Consider the following 22023-nt stretch of genomic DNA (forward strand, 5'->3'; position numbering starts at 1 on the left):
GTTTGTGGTTCTTACTTCTGCTGGTCAAGAAGTAGAATGGTTAAGGGAACTCCTGTTAGAAGTTCCATTGGCTAAAGACAATATTCTGAAAGTGTTGATACATTGTGATAGCCAAGCCACCCTAGCAAGAACATTCAACGAAGTATACAATGGAAAGTCTAGGCACGTAGGGAATTAACATTTTTTCATGAGAAAATTAATTAAGGATGAGATCATTTCACTGACATATATACGAACAAGCTATAATTTAGCTGATTCATTTACTAAGTCATTAACAAGAGACTTAGTAAAGACTACCTCAAGAGGTATGTGATTGAAACTCCTTAAATTAGGGTTCTGACAAAGGTAGCAACCCAATATGAAAATAGGGAAAACACATGGCCATAAATAGTGTTAGGTTAGATATGTAGACGAAAAACCATTAAAGAGTGTGTGTAAGGTAACACCGATGTAATCACAAGGAATAACAGTTCAAAGCATTTTTACCTAACATTCCGATTATATTTTGCATTATCCTTACTAAGGTTAAGTACAAATCGAAAGATACTTAAATATATTAACATTCTTTGTTTCTCTTTTATGGAATTGATCTTGTCATTATTAGAACAAGTGAAGGATTATTGTAATTTATGAATAATAAATATCCATGGGTATGTTCCAAAATGACAAGAAAAGTGGAAGTGAATAAATGCCAATAAATGCTTGGGAAATAGTCTCACATAAAAAGAGACACTCACATTAAAAGTCTTTATAAAGAGTTACGTTCATTAACTCAACAAAAGAAAAAAAAAAGGATAAAGTGTCACATGGACAAGTGTGGTAGTCCCAAACATTGTGCCACTTGTCTCCTCCATACACCTTCTCGTCGGTGTCGCCACCGGCTCCGGGGCCGGGTCTGAGGGCGTGGGCGTAAAGGCACTAGTGGCGGCTTGTAGTCGGCACTTAGGCACGATGCATCGAAGGAATTGGCTACTCGCAGTGTTATACGGCAACGTCAGTGGCATTCCGACGATCTTAAATGTTTGTTTCTCTTGTTTTTCATCGTTGATTGAGTTTGAATTTTGAATTCGAAAATAGGCAACACTCCGTGAAATGTTGTTGAATAAAGAAATGCAACTCTTGAAAAATATTATTGTAGGCGAAACAACACATCTTTTGATAAAAGTGTTGTTGAAAGGATGTTGTTTCATCAAGGGTCGTAACCTTGTGAAACAACATAAACAAGATCTATATATAAATCATTATGAATTCAAAAAACATATCACAAATCACACATCCTCTTCAAATAAATTCCAGAATCTCTTCCCTACCTTCGAGTTTTCATCCGTCTTGTGCAAACTCGAGTATAGACTGAATTATCCTAGATATTTCTGCATAGAAACTCTAAGACATTCGAGAGTGCTTGAAATACTATAAGAAAAGTGATTCGCTCATGATTCCATCCCGGATCCATTCAATCTAGAAGCTTTATCTAATATAAATTATTTTAACATATCTATTTATATAAATTTGGTGAGACTACAGTTTAGGGAAATTTATAAAAATAGATCATGGTGTTGTTCATAAATTTTTAGTTTACTCTTATAAATTATTAACAGGGCTAAGCATGACTAACAAATTCACTGAAAATTAGGAATTGGGACGTGGGAAGAGGAAGAAAAAGCCAAGCTAAAAGATACAAGAATCACACTAATTGGCAAACACTATTAGATAATGGAATGAGGAAATGAATTTAGCATGACATATGATGATTAGTCCTCCTTTTTATTTGATATCTTTATTTCTTACTTGAACATTTTTTTCTACAACATTCTCTTACACTATAATCATTCTATTAGTTATTTTCTCATACCAAATATTAAGAGAATTTCCATTTCACTAAATACACTAATTTTCCCTTTCAGTATTAGTACTCTCATTAAATTGGAGCTTTCACATCATCATGGAAAATAACACACACATGAAAGAAATATACGCAAAGGTGAAGAAAAATGTAGAGGACATAACTCACGTCAATGGAATTATACAGAGCCAGATGGAACACTTGGAATCCGCAAATCAAGCTCAGATAAAACAGATGGATGTGATTCATATGATAAGTGTATCTATGGCTTAAGTGGTACAACGCCTGCAAAACCTTTTAGGGTCTTCCCATGGTGTCATGGACTCAACCAAAGAACCTTTGAGGAATGCATTTTAGGTGAGATTTGTCAAACTTGATTTCCCTCGATTAGATGGTAAGAATATGATGGATTGGATATTTAAAACAAAATAATTATTTAATTATTATGCTACATCTTATTCAGGTAGATTTGTTATTGGTTCTATTCACCTTGATCATGAGGTTGTGCCTTGGTATCAAATGATTCAAAAAAAAATTGAGTCATTCATGTCATGGCAAGCTTTTACTTGAGCCTTTGAAATTTATTTTGGTCCGACTACGTATGATTGCCCTTGTGCTACACTTTGAAAACTCATGCCATCTACTACTGTTTATGATTGTTATATGAAATTCATGCACTTGTTAATAGAGCAAATATATTAACTGTTGAAGTTACTATTGATTGTTTTGCAAGATGAGATCATTAAGTATATCAAAGCCATAAAACCTAGAACCATAACCAAATTTGTAGCACTTGTTAAAGTGTTTGAGGAAAAATACTCACCAACACCTAAACCAAAATCATTCATAAATATACCAAGAAATTCAAACCATATCCTCACTTATACACACAAAATAACCAAAAACAAGAAGTACACACCGTAATATGTTGTTGTTACCTTTAAGTGGAGTTTTTATCAAGGCCTCTTAATAATAGAGGTAGTAAATATTTTAAAGTCAAAATGATTGGATTTTTTTTATTAATCCTTTAAAATAGTGGATTTAATTTTGCTCATCTCGATTAATTATGTTTACTAATAAAAAAGTTAAGTTTCTAAGCCTATTATAGAAAGAAGGTGAAAATAAAGTTAGGCAGGGGTACAAAAAGAAAAGACAAAGACCCAAAACAAAAAATGATGAAAATGGGTCATCCAATCAATTGACATTATGAACCAATCGATTGGATCATCTCAAAACTCTAAAATTTGAAAGTTGGTGCACACCATACAGCTAGTTAGTTGTGAAATTAATGCAACGACTATTTGTAATAGCTAATTCTAAAAAATTAAAGCTTCCAATCCATTGGCACATTCATCCAATCGATTGGACAAAATGCTATAAATAGAGGTAACTTTCTCATCTCATCCTACCTTCTCTTGTGTATTGCATTAGAAATATTTTAGCTCTCTCGATCATCCATCATCACCTCAAATGACACCAAAGAGAACCCGATCCTCTTAATCATCACCATCCTACTTCTCAGAGTTTTTCTCCACTAAAGAGCAAGAAAACACTTTCAATCGGTACAATGTTGATACATAAGTGTACATCTCACTACTTGGATGAATAACTCTTTAAGGATTTCCTCATTGTAGAAGCCTTCAACTTTGTCGACCTAAGAAACTTCATCTTTGAAAAACCTCAAAAGAGGTATTCTGAATTGGTGAGAATATTCTATGCAAACCTCACCTCCAAGAAGGTATTATTAACTTCTAAGTCAAGAAGAATCCCATCACTCTGTCTCTTGAAGATTTTGCACAAGCTTGCGACACGCCCTTCATCCAATAAGACTACGATCAAAAGGACGATGAAGGTAATGAATTCAACTTTGATTTCTATGATAAATCCTTTCTAATTGATTTGTCCTTTGGAATTCCATCTCCATTAAATGTCAAGATTGTACGCCCGAAAGGTAGATTAATTCACTATACAGTGTATCATGTCCTTTTCTAGAGGAAAAGCAACCTTATCACCATCCAAAAAAATCAGATGTTCCTGCAATTTCATTTTTGGAAAATCAAGTTGAGAAAAATTGGGTAGATGTTATGCTTCATCACATGTTGGATAGAAAAAAGAAGAACATCATTCTATCCTATAGTGAATTAATCACAAAAATATTAGTTTACATCGCCTATGAATTGGAAGAAGAAGAACCAAAAATCATGCACTAAAAAAATAGGGTAAGGCATCTTTAAGCAAAATTGAATATAGTATTAAGGAAAGATAAGTTGTTGCACTACCTCAAAGAAGGGTAAGACAACAAATAAACAATGACCTCCCTTTATCCTCATCCAACATTCTCAAGGATATCCATGATGATTAAAGAGAAATGCACTCAAAGATTAACAAACTTATCAAGAAATTAAAGAAAACAAAACTCATATTTCCAATGGTGTATAGCGAGGATGATGATGAGATGAACTAATTGTTTTTTATATTTTTTGCTGCTTGTCTTTCCTGCAATTTCCCTTTTATACTTTCCCTTAAATTAAATAAAAATTTTTTTTCCCTTTCCTAAATGTTTATTTATGAATATGTATACATATTTAAATTATCGAAATGCATCTTTACCCGCCTTTTTTTTTTAATTTTTGACAAAGGTGAGAAGTATACTCTCAAGGGGAGTAGAGTATACTCTCTACTTAATTAAGGGGGAGTTTAATCACTCCAAACATATATCTGTCATTTCTTTTATCGTCTCCCTAAGAGGTGCATTGTCATTATCAAAAAGAGGGAAAATGTGGAACCATGTTGTGCAAGTTATTGATCAAGGAAGCTCTCTTGAAGATGAACATGTTTTTGATGATGACAACTAGTTTTCAGTGATAACAACTAAAGTCAATTATAAAGTGGTTAAAGATGTAAGCAGACCAAATAGGATTTGATGAGTTTGATCCTCTGATAATGTCATCTAAATGGAATATAAATCAAGCATCATATCCAAGTAAAGTTCAAGCAAATTTCTATAATATTGAGGTAACTCACAACTCTTGAAGTGTGAAAGCTCACCATAATGCGTCTGTGTGAATAATATATTGTAAAAGCATAAAGTCTTTCTCGTGAAGTTACACACACACACACACACACACACATACTAAACCAAGCTTTATAACTTATTTTTCTTAAGAAAATATTTCTAAAAATATTTTAAATCCATGTGAGTTTAATCAGGAACTGTCAGAAAAGTTATATAATTTTTTTTTTGTATTGGCCAATCGATTGACACTTATACCCAATCGATTAAGTTAGTAAAAAAATATGCCTGAATGTTTAGGGAAATGTCTTAATTAATGATAATAGCTATATATCTTTTTTTACCTTTTAAAACCTTTTAATCAATTAATTTTATGAGAACCAATTGATTAAAGCATGATGCCAATCGATTGACTCATTAATTTTGGCCACAAAACATTTCCTTTTATATGACAACCTCTAGTCTATAAATTGAGGTATATTACATCATATTTTCACATCCGTAATCATAAACTCTCATATCTCACTCCTCACCCTCGCTCTAAAAATATTTTCTCACTTTCGCTCACAAAGAAATTTAGCCGTAGTGCTTTCGAACATGAAACTTTTTTTTTACCTTGGTTGAATAATTTATCTAATTAGGGATTGTTTATTTAGGTTCTAAGATAATCCCTTTAAAAGATTTGGTTTTGGGATTTAGTTACTAAGTCGCCGGTTTGGTTCATAAGTTTTGTCTGTTCAAAAGCTTTCATCGATTCCAAAGCATCCCGATATAAAATCTCATATTGATTCATGGTTATCATGTGTAGAACCTCAGTTTATTTCGCAAGCTCATCCTGATTAAAAGCTTGCTAAGGTTGGATATAAGCCCGATTTAAAATGTAATAGGTATGTGGTCAGCTCGTCAAAATCCCGGTTAGGTTCGTGAGTTCACCCCAGATTAAAAGCTCACCCAGGTTCAAGATCAACCAATGTAAAATCTTAGTTTAGCTTTGGGACTAACCATTTCAAGTTTGGAAAGAAGACAAGTAACCTCAATTATTTGTTTGGAAGAAAAACTCACGACTTCTCTCCTTGTTCAATGTTTGGTTGGAAGTTAGCCAAAAACCTCATATTCCTTGTATAAGGGGGTTCGAGAGTTTAATTTACTAAAAGATCTTAAGAATTTACTATATACTCTCAAGAACAAATCTTGGGGAGAGGATTAGGTATTTTCTTTTTGACCGAACCTTTATAATTCCCGGTGTTATCTCTTTATCCCTTAACTTTTTTACTTCCTCATTTTATTTTCGCTGCTGATTTCTAAAATCTTTTCAAAATGTTTTTAAACTATGAAATTGATCCTAATTTTTTTTTCAAACTACAATTTTTTGAAAACACACAATTCACCCTTTCTCGTGTATGGAGTCATGTGTCTAACATATGTATCTCAACTAAAGTTGTTCAAAGGGAAGGCTCTAGAACCTTATATGCTTATCTACCCTTGACAGTCTCAAAAATAGAACAAATTATGCAGAGCCTATGAAAGTCCTAGCGACTAGAACCATCATCAAAGGGTTACATCATGTTGAACAAATTTTGGTGCAATAGGAAAATAGCTTACAAGAAAAGGCTACATAGGAGGATAGGGGGGGGGGGGGCATGACAACTAGTTTTCCAATTTTCATTAATAAAGCCAACCTTAAGGATAAGGTTGTTTTAAAAGGGGAAGGTAATGTAACGCAGTCACGTGGTGGGCATGCTAACATTAATGATGATTCATTGATGATGCCAAGCATGAATAAAGAATTCACTGAAAATCAGGATTTGGGACTTGGGAAGAGAGAGTAAAAGCCAAGTTGGAAGATACGTGAATCACACTAATTGGTATGTGGTTAAGTAGTGGAATGAGGAAATGGATTTGGAATGACATATGTGTAACACCTCAAAATTTGCCCTCCTCTCTTGGGACTAGCATAACATATTACATATCATTTTTAGGTCATTAGGCATTGCATATTGCATATCATGTGGTTACATTGTGCAAGCCATCCTCACAAGTCTTGATCAAGAAGATTTAGGAGGTCATGTGCATGCTAGGGTTTCAGTGGATTGGATCATTAATCATCTGAGGGTGGTGATTCAAATTAGGGTTTTGTGATTCTCAAAGAAGATTGATCAGATACCTTGAGATTAGGGTTTTGACCACTAGTCAACCCTAATCAGTTGCATTGGGCCAATCAGGGCATAGCAAGGAGATGGGGTCTATGATTGATATGGGGATCATCATATGATTTTATTGAGCTTATGGAGGCTAGGGTTTCATCCTTGAGCCATTTCATCAGAAGATTGGGGCTTAACTTGATCAGTGCATTGCCAAATTCATCTATCAGCTGAAAAAGTCAACTGTGCTTGATTTTATGGATTTGGAGGTGGGAGAGAGTTGGATACACTTCATTCATGTTAGAACAAGTGTTATTTGACATTGCAAAGCTCAAGAATGAAGAAAATAAAGTCAGAACAAAAATTGCCAAAAATAGAAAGTGACTTGTAATGGAAGTTTCCAAAAATGGAAAGTTTTTTACCACAAAATTACATGTCCAAGGAAGCTTCAAATGAAAATTTGTTCAACATGAAAGTTGTATATCTTGGTCTCACCTTTCCAAAAAGTCCAAGAACTTGAAAATCCCATGAATGGTTGGCAAGTTATGGTCCATTCATTTTCCAAAAAGACCTATAATCAAAGTGGCATAACTTTCACATGGAGTGTCCAAAATGAGTTATCTTTTTATGAGCAAACTCCATTTGACATGTACTTTCATGGTGCATAATTGGAATTCACCAAAAATGGTCAATGCAAAAGGTCAATTTTCAAGTGTACAATTAAAAGTCCAAGGGCAAAATGGTCCAAGTTGAGAAATAATTGGAATTTTGGCATGGGAGTTTTTGCAACACCTCACATATGCCAATTGGAGATGGTTTGAACTGTCATAAGCTTGCAAAGTGCAATATTTGGCCAAGTCATTTTGAACTTGCACTTGAAAATGCATTTTGTGGCATAGCATAGTGAAATTGGAAAATACAATGCCAATGGATGTGGGACCAGTGCCAACACATCACAGCTGGTATTTGGAGAGTGTGTGAGCTGTCATACAGCTGTCACAAGCCCCAGGGTGAAATGTCCATTTTGCCCTTGCTTTGTAAAATTGCATTTTTGCTAATTACATTGCATTTGGTTAATTAGTGATTAACAAGGTGATTAGAGCTGGAGTATTTAATCCTAATCATAACTGAATTGCACAGAATCACAAATCACAAGAAATTCCAACTGTTTTTCCCTCCAATTCTCCAAATTCATCAAGAACCTTCAAGAACAATATTCATCCAAACTCCTTCAATTCTTCATCAATTCGAGTGATTCTTTTTGCTGTGTGCTCTATGAACATGGATCTTCAACTGTTTTAAGAAAGCATCTCCATAACCATCACGAATCTCAACTGTTCATTCTTGGTGCATCAATGGCAAATTGCATTTTCTTCCAATAGAAGCAACCTTGAGCTTACCTGATCATTCCAACTACCTTGCTGAGCTTCAATCTCCACCTGTTTCAAGGAATCACGCGCAGAAACCTCAAGATTCCACACTGTCTTCAATTTAAGGTGCCAATTCGAATTTCGCTATTGCTTAAATTGAGATATGTGTTTTGTAGTGTGTTCAGTGTAGATCATTGTGATACTCGTGTTTTTGATTTTGATTAAGTATTGAAGAAGATATTTCGATTTGAAGTTTTGTTGTCAAACCTTTAATCGCTCGATCCGTGAGCTACAGTTAGAATTAGGTGAAATTAGTTACGTATTCGTGATCCTCGTGCTTAGACCTTTCCAATGACTATAAGCATGTTAATTTCTGTTGAGATTCGATGTTCTTGGATTTTATGAATTTTCTGGAAAAATGGATGAAGTTGATGATGAATTTCTGGAAAAAAGCTTGTTTGATCCGTTTTGTTCGCGTGCATTTTTGAATTACTGTTTCCCTCCGCTCCCAGCCAATCAGCGCATGACACTGGATTAATGAAGAACGCGGTCGTTTTGGTCCTTGGAAGCGTAATAACGAATGTGCCACTGAATCTATTTAATTCATTAAAACATTTTAATAATTATTTCAACAATTCATTTAACTTAAAAAAATCATAAAAAATTAATTATTAATCCAAAAATAGTGAGACTTTTTTTGATAGATCCCAAATTCTCTCTAGTTTTTTATAGGCATGATATCATAAGTTGTGCATGGAGAAATTTTGACCTTGCCTATTGATCTTTGACTTGTGTACATTTTTTGCATGTTTCACCATATCTATCATGAAATGCTCATACCTTTGAAGAAATGGATGAAACTTTTTGTGCTTATTCTGGACATGTTGATGGTGATTTTCATGTAGAGTTTGTGAATTTTGGATACCTGATGATTGAGATATGATTTTTTGAAGTAAGGTGTGACAATTTGTGTCACACCTAGCTAGGGCAACTTCACGAATTTATTTGCATGACCTATGATTGTTTGATTGAGTTGAAATTTTGCATGGATGATCATTGATATGTCAAGATAACATGTGAATTTTTCTGGATTTTTCTATGGCATTTTCCATTTGATTGATAATTTTCTTCACTGTATGCTCATTTGGTAACATTGTGTGACACATGTGTGTATATTGTTTGTGAAATTCTCATATGGTTTTGGATGAAGATGAAATTTGGTATGCTGATTGTAGACACAATATAGGACATCATAGTTTTGGTCCCATTCATTTTTAATATGTTGTCACTGTTTTGTGAATTTTTGAAGTGAATGCATGTGTTGGTGCTATGAATTGGCTTGAATAATTGTGTCTGGATTTCTTGATTTTTATTGACCTAGTTTCTTTTGTCCAATTGAGCTGAAAATTGACATACTACTTATTGATTGTGTCCTGTTTAGGTGTGAATTATTTGAGGATTTTTGGAATTGATTTGGTATGCTTTTGAGTGAAATAGTTCTGTTTGGTCAATTGGTGTTGCAAATTACATGATTGATGTTAAATTGTGCATGAAATGAATATGGTGAATGGTATGAGTATGGGACCAATTGCATTTGCATTTGATTTGTTTTAATTTGATTTTGGTTGAATATTACTTGCTGTTTAGATTTTTTTGTCACCTTTGGACCCTAGGCTTGGCCTAGTGGTCTAGTTTCTCACATTTGGTTTGGATTTTCAGGTTAAAAGTGCAAAAGGCTTAAGAAGGAAATTGAAAAGTGAAAATTGAATTTGGTTGATGTTGTCTACTAACATGACTTTGTGTTGTAGGTTGTGAAGCTTGAGCTCGAGCTTATAGCTTGCATTTGTGTGCATTAACTTGTGTTGCTTGTACAGATTAATTGATTAACCATTTGCTGTTTACTGTTTATCTGTCTGAGTACTGATGATACTTGATTGATTTCAGGTACATTTAGTCGCTTACAGTTCTTTAAGAACTTGCTTGCTGCTGCTTGGTTTTTAAACCACTTGAGGTAGGACTTCTATTCTTCATGTAGTCTGGAAGACCTGGCCTGTTACTTGGCCAGGCAACTGTCTGAAGTCCTCCTTAAGAGGCGATGTTTGTGGTTGTTTACATTTGTGCCAAGCAGGTAAAGACCTCTATGAGGCAATTGGTGGATCAAAGGGATATGCAATCTATCCCCCACTATTCTGTGAGTCGTCCCTCTGCTCACACGGCTGTGTGTTGATGCATTGGGACACAAACCCAAGATCTTGTGCTGTTGCACAATCGAGTCAGAGTCTTTGAGCGTAGAAGGGTCCCTCCATTCTGGACCCACGCTCCTTTGTCTAAAGCTCTCCCTGGTCAGGGATAAGAGCTGTGAAGTCTAATCTTCACTCACCTTTCATCTGCTTCACCTTAGCCTCGCAATGGCAAGGTTAAGAGCGAACAATACCCATGTACAGATGACTTGCCTAGGCAGTCAAACCCATTGTTTGAGCCTCACTTGATTGGCTATAGTGTGTGCTTTGTGAATATTTGTTTGCTCTGTTTGCTTGTATGCTTGTATGCTTGCTTTCTTCCTGGATAGGATTAGCTTGCAGTTGTGCAAGTAGGTAGAAACCTCAACATAGGGTAATGATGCATGACAACACTAGGCTCGAGTACAGCTCCCTGGTAGTGTGTCTTCCCTTGGTTTCTGGCTAAAATTTCTTTCCCTTTCAGGGGAACTACATCGCCCTGATCCTCGTTCCAGACGAGGTATGTAGGCAGGAGACCGTGCGAGGTCTCTCCGGGCACCTTTTTTTTCTTTTTGTGTGTGTTTACTTGTTAACCTGTTGTGTGTCAGGATATGGACGTAAGCCCAGCGATTGGCTGTACGTATCCTGATTGTGTTTGTTTGGTTCGGAAGCTGACGTAATTCCATCGAGTGGTTGTCGGGTTCCAGGTTTGCTTGTGGGTGTGTGTGTCTTGTTTGGCGTGCGTGAGCCGAACTACGGCAGCTCTGATTCTCGTTCCAGACGAGATACGTAGGCATAGGATGCGACGTCCTATCGAGCTCTCTTTCTCTTAACCCCACCTGTGTTGTCTTCGGTGAGTGTGTGTGTGATGTTTTAGCAACCTTTTCTTTTCTTAGAGCGTGGATCCCGTCGAGTACGACGGACGTGAGGGGTGCTAATACCTTCCCCTTGCGTAACCGACTCCCTTACCCTTTCTCTTTGGTCGCGAGACCACGCTTTTTCCAGGTTTCTCTGAGCGTTTCCTTTCCCTATTTTGGGATAAATAACGCGCAGTGGCGGCTCTGTGTTGTGTTTTTGTTTCAGCCCGCCGGTTGTTTTTTCGCGGATGCGACAATATGGTGATTAATCCTTCTTTCTCTCTTACCTGAACTTTTTTCCTACAACATTCTGTTACATTGTAATCATTCTATTAGTTTTTTTCTCACACTGAAAAGTAAGAGATTTTCCATTTCAAAAACAAAAATAATTTAGAACTTGGCAGAGAATCAAGATGGAAATCATATAGAGAAACAATAAAGCAATAAAATCCATTACATTATTGCTCAAAATGTGAAGATTTTAATGAAGTTGATTGATAAATATGATATTTACACTAACATAAAGACATATACTAATGAGGAAGAAAATGTAACATTAACTACATATGTTCAAAATATATCAATGACATGTGAATAAGATTTTATAGAACCTAAAATAAAAAAAATAAAAAATTATCAACACAATATCGGCAAAATAACCTTTTTTTGTCCCGTATCTATAGGGCGGGGTTTATTTTGGTCCTTCAATTTTTAAATCAACCATTTTGGTCCCCTCAATTTATTAAATTTTTAAGGGATATCCTTTCTAGTCATTTTATGTTAACGTTGTTACAAAGTATAATGTTCGTGTCTAGGTCATAACCACATGACATCTCCTTCCCTATAAATCCAGAAAACACAAAACCATTCTCCCAATTAGGGTTCTTCATTTTCCCAGCCTCTTATTGAAACGAAAATCCAATTGATTCATGTTCGTAATTTTCCCATCTTCTTCTTGAAATGAAAATCCGATTGAAGAATGGCTCATACAAGTTCGTCTCCATCTCAAAAAGTGTATGGTAACGATGGAGAAGCTAGTTAAAGTTCCAAATCTAGGCTTTATTCTTCTTCTTTAAAGAATCAATGGAGACCTAATTGTTAGTGTGGTACTTTGGCTGTGCTCAGAAGGGAAACAACAGTTAAAAAATTTGAGAAACAATTTTGAGGATGCCCTCACTATAAGGTATGATATATCTTCTTAATTTCCAATTTCAATTTGACATAGTGGGTTATATTTTATTCAACTTATGAAAGAGAGTGCAAGACCCTAATTTTGACCCTAAGATCCCTCATGGCATCATATCATTGCTCAATGCATTGCCTCAAGGAGCATAACATGTGTGGCTCCTTAACCCTAGGGGTGGGACTTGTGTGAGTTGGTTTGAGACCACCAAGCATGCTTGTATTGTATATTATTGCCTTTCTTATTTTGATTACTAACCAAAAGCATAAAAGTATGTCACTAACTCTTTTGTTTTGAAGCTTAAGTGATCATGTGCTCCCTTGCTCCTAGGAGGCTCCTAAGCTCAATGAAATGGCTAGATGAAGATGAAAGCAAGCATGAAAATGGTCCCTAAAGTTCCTAATCATCATATATGTCTCCCAAGTATCTCAACTTATCAATTTTATCAAGATAACCCAAAGGGCTTGAGGATTGTTTCCCAAGGAAACCCTAATTCAATTGTGCTTCAACTGTGCCTTGCTCATGAAGCAACCTCAACCTATGATAAAATTTAATCAAGGGAAGTTATTTAATTCATTATTTTATGAATATATTATCCTATGTGAGGCCCCTCAATCATTCATTCATCAAGATTTGAAGTTTGGCCTTGAGAAGTTGACCAGTCAAGTCATCTGACTAAACTGAGGATCACTGAGATACAACTTTTGATGTGTTTGTCAAATGAAGATGACCCTAAGAGAAAAAATGTTCTTAAAAACCATATGCACAACTTTCATGTTCATTGAAAATACATTTGAAACTTTTAAGGCCATCATTCATTTCAAAACATTATAGGTCATTTTGACTGAAACCCTAATTTTGGGTCAACTTCCCAAGGACCTAACTTCCTTAATTTTTAGGATTTTGTGGTGAGACCAATTGCATTAGAAATATTAAGATGTCTAATTCAAATTTTATGTTGGACAAAATTTCATAATCCTAAAATAAATACATGTGATAATACAAAACATTATAGGTCACTTTGGACCTAAGTCATTGAATTTGAAAAATGTCCAACTTCAAGTGCCCATAACTTTCTCATGAAAAATCCAAATGATGAAAAATTTAAGTCTAAATTTATCATCTTGAAAATATATACAACTTTGATGTTGGAGGTGTTTCCATTTGAGGCTTTCATCATTGAAAAAGAAGGGCTTGAAGATGCTTGCTTTTGGTAAAAAAATTCAAAGGGAACCTAGACATGTTTTGCACCCAAAACTTCACAGCCAGTTTTCATAAATTTCCAATTTCCAAATGAATTTTTTCCTAACATGACTTTTATTCCTTATTTCAAGGGCTTTCCAACCATTACTCACATTAATTTTTTGGACTTTTCATGAGTGAGTTTCGAAGAGCTTAATGTTTATGTTCATTTTTGCATTTCACTTTGTAACTTCATGTGCAAGCAAATGCCAAGCCAATTGCACGTCCAATTCCCTTCAATTTGATCTCAGCATGGTTTTCCATTCATTCTTGGGCCTCACACGCGCCTGTACAGGCCCATGCAAGGATATTTCAAACTTCATGCACACGAGCCAAGCATTGCCTTGCATCACATTTCAGCTATAAATAGAAGTGCATTCTCATTCAAATGGTAACCAAGTGGAGATCTGAAGTGCTGCTGAATTGAAAACCAAACCCTCACTAAAGGAATTTCCAGTTTTCTCTTTCAATTTCAAGCTTGAATTTCAACATCATTAGTTGATTTTCAAAGCTCAATTCCTTAACCTTGCATCATCATCACACTTCCAGATCAAAAGTAGATCAAGATCTTGGACAATTCGTGTTGTTTGAAGCTCCATTTCAGAGGTAGAATCTCAATTTTCTTTGATTCAGATCTTGCAATATGATGTGAATTTCTTTGGTTTATGCTGTTTTCTGAAGTCCTCATGCATGAGGCAGGCCAGTGGTGGTCTTAATTTTGCAAATCGTGCCATTTCAGTTCATGCACCATGATCTTCAAGCTCATGTTTCTCTCTAAATAGGAACTGTGAGGAGGATCCATGGTTACAGGGGTGATGTACATTACCTCAACTTTATTTTGATACCTTCATTTTTCATTTTTATTAACATTTGATTTCCTGCGTGTGGTGGCCGGATCTAGTTAGATCGTCGGAGAAGATGGTGGTTTCCACCACCATCCCCACGTGGGAGCTTCAGAGCCTTTGGATCATGATGAAATATTTCAATCCTGGCCTTGCATTGTATTGACTTGTTTTAAATCAAACTGTTGCGCGTATGACCAATGCATATCGTGTATCCGCGCCTCTGGGCCACAGGATCATTGCCACATCAATTAATGAACCATCTGAGGGCGCTGGACTTTCCTGATTTTCTTATTTTTGTTTTAATTTCATTTAATTCCTTTTATTTTCAAAAATTCATAAATATCTTATTTGAAGTCACAAAAATATGAGACCAATGCCAAAAAAATTCTTGAAAAATCTAGTTTCATATTTTGATTTTTAATTATTTTTGTGACTCCATTTAGTATTTTTTGTGAATTATTTGGTTTTTAATAGTTTTAATTCATTTTAAAATACTTTTTGATATTTGAAAAATCTAAAAATATTTTCTTAACACATATGGATCATGATAAGTCAATGAAAAATAGTCTCATCCATTTCTTAATTGATTTGATATTTATTTGAGATTTTAATTCATATTGTGTTATTTTTAATTGTTTTTAATTGTTTTTAAATAGTTTCTGATTTAAAAAATTATTGAAAAAATTTGTCAAAGTTTGTTTGACCATGTTAGACCTATGAGAATTCAATTGGACTTGTTGAAGTTGATTTGAATTGAATTTGAGGTTTGACCATATTTTGTTTATTTTATTTTGCATTTATTTTTAATTCAAAAAAATACCAAAAAAATATGTTTGACTTGTTGACTTGTAATCTTCATTTCTCTTCTGTTTAGCATTGGTTGATGATGACTTGGTTCATATTTGATCAATTGTGTTTGATGCTTTTATTTCTTTTTCCATCCATTTCATCTTCATCCCATTTCTTTTTATTTTTGGCCAATGAGTTAATGTCTTATCGTTAGTCTTGACAAATGAGAGGTTTAACCTTCTTTGATTCAAACCAAACTCAACTTGATCTAAGATCAAGTGAGTTGTTTTGTGTCCAAGATAGCTTGCTTCCTGGTAAAGCAAAAAACCTAAAGTCCATACGAGGCTTTTCTCTTTTCTTTTGGAATGGTAAGTTTTAGGAGCTTGGCTTACTAGTCATGATCTCTAACTTGTGTTTATTTTCCTATAGTTTTATTGATCGGCCTCAGATAGGTGTGACTACTACATTAGTCCACTTACGATTGCTTAACATAGCGCTACATTGTCTTATAACAAACTAACATAACTTCACTAATTACTAACTTTAAATTCAAGCATTTAATTTCTTGCAATTTACTTTAATGCACTTTATTTCTTGCTTATTTATTCATATTGCTTTTTATTTTGCTCACTTGAGCACATATTTTATGTTTATGTCATTTTCCTTTTGCTCATTTGAGCTCATTATCGTATATAAATATATTGTTGTCTTGTGTTTGTTTTGTCTTTGTTTGTGTGAACCTAATGCAAAAAGAGAAAGGACTTAGAATTAGGACATACCTATGCTTAAAGGAGTTCAAGAGCAACTAGGCCTCATGCCTTTATAATGCTAAACTTGTTGAAGAGCAACTAGGCCTCATGCCTTTAGAATGCAAAATCTCAAAGTTGACTTCAAAGGACTTCCTTTCCAAAACTTATTATTTGTCCATTCATCTTATTGTGTTGGGAACTTTTTGATGTTTGCTCTTGTGTGATAGGGATTCCATCTTGAGATAGTAAGGAGGACCATTGTCATGAGTAGCCAAGTTAAGAGAGACACGCCAAATGGAGATCCTAGGAGCTTGAATCCAAATTGTGTGATTGCTTGTTTGTTTGCTAAGTCCAAAGGAAAGGAGCATCTTGAAATATCTCTATGATTTCAAGAAAAGGAACTCCAAGGGTTTTATCTTCTCTCTTATCTTTGTATGCTTTAGGACTAGCCCTTCTCTTCTTCTCGTCACTCTAACCCAAGCCAAAAATCTTTTATTTCAAACTTTGACATTGTTTTCAAACTAGAAACCTAGGCCTTATGCCTTTGACTTTTCAAAAATCTTTTCATTAATACTCATTGTGAATAAATCTTAATCCTACTTTGACTTCATTTTGTAAATAAACCTAATTTGTAAATATAACTCACTTCAAGTTGATTTTGTGGTTCCAAAGGCCACCCTTGATTGAAATCTTTTCAAAAACATTAGTCATAGGTTTGAGTTATCATAGTGGTTGATGTAAATCTCACCTCATCCTTAGTGGTTGGATTATAAGTCTTCCATGCTTATTATAGGGTTAACCCCTCACTAGCATGTTGAAGCCTTCCTCACATGGTGGATTGTTGGTTTAGGTTGAATTTTCTCCCTTTGATAATAAAAGACTTTAAGGCTTTTGATCAAATCAATTCACCAATTTTTTGTGATTTCTACCCTGAACTACGAGGTTTTGATCCTACCTTTGTGATGGTACGTAGGCAATGGGTTCATCCATTCAAACAACAAAATTGTAAATATAATCTATTCTTTTCTCATCCCTCCAATCTTTTGCACATATTTTCACAAATACCAACCTACAACACATGTTTGCAAAAAGAGGTTCCCTTAGAGTACTAAGGATGTTTTGGGTGCGTAAAACCTTCTCATTTCATAACCAACCCCCTTACCTAGATCTCTGACATTTTTATTAGTTTTTGATTTGATAAAACTTCTTACTTGGCTTTTGTTCGCTTTTTAGCCTTTCCTTTGGACAAATAAAAGTGCGGTGGCGACTCGAATTGTATGTTTACTTTTGGTTTAATCAATAAACCTAAAGGTAACGAAAACCCCACTACAGGGAGTACAAATAATGGATATGATTATTTTGATTTGTATTATGATGAAGTGAAAGACGATAAAGACATGTTTATCATGAAGCAAAAAAAAAGGTTAGAAACTTTAGCAAAAGAGAATGAAGATGCACATCACAAATTGGTTCAATATATGAAGGAAGAGTCGAACGACAAAAGCAAGACTTAGAGGAACTCGAGTTGGCTCTTAAGAAAGTAATTAAGTGGAAAACAATTTGGAAAATTTTATGTTTTGTAGTTATAAGTGTATTAATAGTCAGCTTGATAATGTAATGAGATGTTGTTTCTGCAATGAAATGTCATGTTGTAGTTCTATAGAGTACTAATGTAATGAAATATTGTTTTTGAAATGATAATGTAATAAAATATCATTTTTGCAATGAAATATAATTTTGTTATAAGTGTTGTTTAACTGGTTTCTGCAATGTAATGAGTTGTTTTTGCAATGAAATGTTGTTTAACAAGTTTAAGTTTTTGAAGTGGTATAAAATTGATAACTAGTAATTCCATAATGATTGGTAACTGATGATTCTGTTACAACTGGTATATGCTAATTCTGCTATAAGTGTTATAAGTTGATTAATAACTAGTAATTATGTAATGAAATTAAATTCTTCTATAAATGGTAATCAAAATCATAAACCAAAATAGAATAACTAAAATATTAATCTTCATTCATTAAGTACCAATATTAAATGATTCCAAAACATACTAGCAAAATATAACCTAAAACATCATAATGATTCCCCTACAAGGGTTCCAAAAAGACCTAAAACAGAATTACAAAAGACACCATAACAGGATTACAAAAGATACCTAAAACATTTTAAAAAACTATTTTTTCTTTTTGCTTGTTTGAGATGCACTAGCCTAGTTGTAGGGTCTGCTATATTCTTTGTTGCACCAAGCTTGGTTGTAGGACCAAGTGTTCTTACACTTCTTGTTGGTCTCCTAATGCTCAACTTTTTGACTAGAGTTCTTGATCCACTTGCTTGAGTCGGTGACTTTGTTTTTGCAGGTCTTGATCCACATGTCATAGTTGGTGCTTGACTAGTCTGAGTTGCCTGAGATTGAGTTGCTTGAGAGTGGCCTTGTTGAGGTTGAGTCTGAGTTGCCTAGGATTGGCCTTATTGAGTTGTTTGAGGTGGATACTTGCAAGTTGCCTTGTTATGACCAGGTTTAATGCACCTACTGCATTTAATATGTAATCATACATTTTCCAGAAAAACAAACAAAAACCCTAACTCTTAACATTTCCAAAGGAACAAACAAAAACCCTAACACTTAACATTTGCAGAAGAACAAACAAAAACCCTAAATCGAGTTTTATACATGAAATCATACATTTTGCAAGAAAGTTTGCACTTAGTAACGTGAAAACCAACTAAACCATATATTAGAAAGAGGCGAAATTTAAAAACCCGATAAATCATAATTTTAAAGAGGCAAAACTTTGGACTTACCGGTAAAGTTTTCTTCCTATTTTCAATTTAGCCTTAGTTGATTCGTTCTCAGACTTCGAATCTACGTGAGAAGCACTTCGTTCCCATCTCTTCGTTCTCGCCACTCCGTTGTCTTCGTTCTTTCCATTCTCATCGTTCCTAGAAAATTACAAACAAATGAGGTCAAATGAGGACAATGAATCTCAAATACACTTACATATTCTAACTGAGCCAAAAATAGTATATGTAACCAATTACTAATCCACACATGTGGCATATGACATCCTCAATTGACTTCAACTAACGTCTTTAATGCCAAGGATAAATTTGACACTGCTTAAATAATTAAAAAAATAATATGGTTATTTTTTAAATTAAAAAACTAAACTGAACTCTCGTCAAAAGATCCGGGACCAAAAAAAAGCTATTAAGACTATAATATCTCTTTAAAAGATAGATCACTTGTTTAATTAATTGAATTTTTTATATATTTTATTTTACTTTATTTTTTAGGTTAGGTAGTCCCACATTTTCTTTTCTCTTTTCAAAGAGTTTTAGTTTATAAAAAAAGATTTAAATTTCTTTAATTGTGTGGCTGTGAATGGTATTTTATCATAGCTTTAATCATATGTCTATTTCAAACCTTGTTGCTTGAAACCAAAGATTTGAGATTTGCTTTGTGGATAGAAAGCATTTTGAATGGTCCATGTATATAACGGCTTATTTGTAGGATTGCTTTAGTGCACCATTGTGATTCTATCTTATAAATAAACAAAACCAAAAATGAGATGAGCCGTCGGGTACTTTAGAGTTTGATTGGATGAGTACTTATCCTACATAGATACGTATTTTTTATTATCAATTTATTTTAAAATATAAAATAAAATCTAAAAGAATTTTGAAGTCGGATTTTTTAAATATTTCACGCATTTATGCATTTGGTTTATTTATAATTGTTGAATTGAAATTAAACATTTTTTATATGGTATAAGTTTTAACCGTTATTTTAAAAAAAAAATTGTCAATTTTCAAATCAAAATATACTGAATCGAGTTAGACTTTTTCAAATTTAAATTAGATTATCTGATCTGTTAAATAATTCAAAATTTAAATCTAATTTATGATCTATTATATATTTATTTTTATGTCTGAATTTTAACCTACTTAAAATCTATTTTATTTAAACAATTATAAAAACATAATTCAATTTATTTCTAAATGTTTGTTTATATTGATTTATTCAGATTTATTTAATAACATAAATTTTATGATACTATCTATCTTAAAAAAATTTCAAAACAACTTATAATATTGTTTACAATGTATTTTTCTTTAGGATAATTAAATTAAATTTTTTATTTTAATTTAAAATATAATAAAATAATAATAATAAAATAACTCAAATTTATTTAAATAAATTGTCCTAATAGACTTAAAAAAACTTTTTTTATAAGATTAGGTGGTAAATCCTATTACTTGACTTATGGTCGTATGGTCGATAACCACAAAACTATAGAATACTTGAATGCCTCACCAATTCACCTCATGCTCTAATAAGTTTTTATTTCATAATGAGTTAATTCGTTGATAATTTCATATATTAAAAAAATTGAATAAGTTTTTACTTCTTTCGTACCAGAATGAGAATTATATTTTTACTTCTTTTGTTTCATAATATGTTTTTATTTTTTTCGTACCATAATGCGAATTATATTTTTATAAAATATCCTTATTATATATTGAGAATGATAAAAATAATATTAATTAGATAATAAAATTAAAAAAAATATCTTAAAAATTAAAATGAGTCATTCATTTCGATTTTTTTTTTTAAAATAAATTATTTATTGTGAAACGGAGGACATAAGTCAAATAAAAAAAGCCATAACACACTACATAATTTTCTAAAAGGTGTCTTAATTGACTAAAAAAAAAATATCAACAATATTCAAGCCTTAAAAACTTGTGTGGTCATGAATACATGGACGTCAATATTTTTGCTCTTTAATTTACAAATGAAGCAAATGAAAGAAAGAAAAAAAAGTGAATTACAAAGGGAGGAAAAAAAATCATTTTTCACATTGGTAAAAAGTAAAAATAAGAATCCAAGGACCAAAAACTGAATTATTGTGTTGGAAGTTCACTATTCACAGATATAAAGTGTTTGTTGGAATCTTATCAAGATGTTAAAACATCATTTTCACAAAGTAGAAGAAAATGTGACACTTATTGTTGAAGAGAGAGTGTGAAATAAAAAGCAAAAAGTAGAAAATTTGGACAAGTTGTTCCCTCGATCAATCTTTTCCTTTAGCCATGCTAGCACCAACACTGTCCTTTATCTTATGGACACATGAATCACTTTTACTTTCTTGTCTAGGACACTCTTTCTCACATTATTGCTAATTGTTATGTACTTTTGGTTCAACCATTGTGTCTTGGAAATTTTTCTCTTTTTGGTTTTCTTATCTGTTCTATATGTGTAGTTAATTGATTTGTTTACTTAAGTTGTTGATGCAATTAATTATAAATAGGACACTATGGTTCTACTCTATCTAGACACTAAGTTATTAGTAAGTGGTGTCACATTCAGGGCACAACATAGTATATGTTTCATCTGCCCTGTTTCTACATTATATATTATATCTATTTCAAGGTTTACATATTAGCTTATACTACCATAAAAATTATGTTTAAATTAAACTTATAAATTTTAATTTTTAATAAATTAATTATAGAGATAAAATAAATTTTACTTAAACATGTTTGAATTAATTTGATATCTCTAAAAATAACTTTTTTATTTTAAAATTAAAATTAAATATATACAATTTTAGAACTCTCTTACACGATAAAAAATCCTAGAGGAAAACAAAGAAGGGTTGAGTCAGAAAGATTTGGGTCAAGAGTCTAAGGCTCAAGGTGAAATCAAGTGTCTGATCCATAAGAAATATCAAAAGACTTAAATGGTTGGAGGAATGTGGCACA

The 22023-nt window shown here is 33.2% G+C and overlaps 1 long non-coding RNA gene across 1 annotated transcript; it reads right to left on the reverse strand.

Annotated features, from left to right (window-relative positions):
• Positions 1–18326: 18326 nt before the first annotated feature.
• On the reverse strand, positions 18327–19339 carry LOC127128421 (uncharacterized). The gene is made up of 3 exons (XR_007805895.1): positions 19307–19339; positions 19060–19197; positions 18327–18787 (listed from the first exon to the last, which is right to left on the reverse strand). It is a non-coding gene; the product is annotated as an uncharacterized LOC127128421 (long non-coding RNA).
• Positions 19340–22023: the final 2684 nt, after the last annotated feature.

The sequence above is a fragment of the Lathyrus oleraceus genome, chromosome 3 (genome assembly GCF_024323335.1).
Source record: "Lathyrus oleraceus cultivar Zhongwan6 chromosome 3, CAAS_Psat_ZW6_1.0, whole genome shotgun sequence".
Lineage (NCBI taxonomy): Eukaryota > Viridiplantae > Streptophyta > Magnoliopsida > Fabales > Fabaceae > Lathyrus > Lathyrus oleraceus.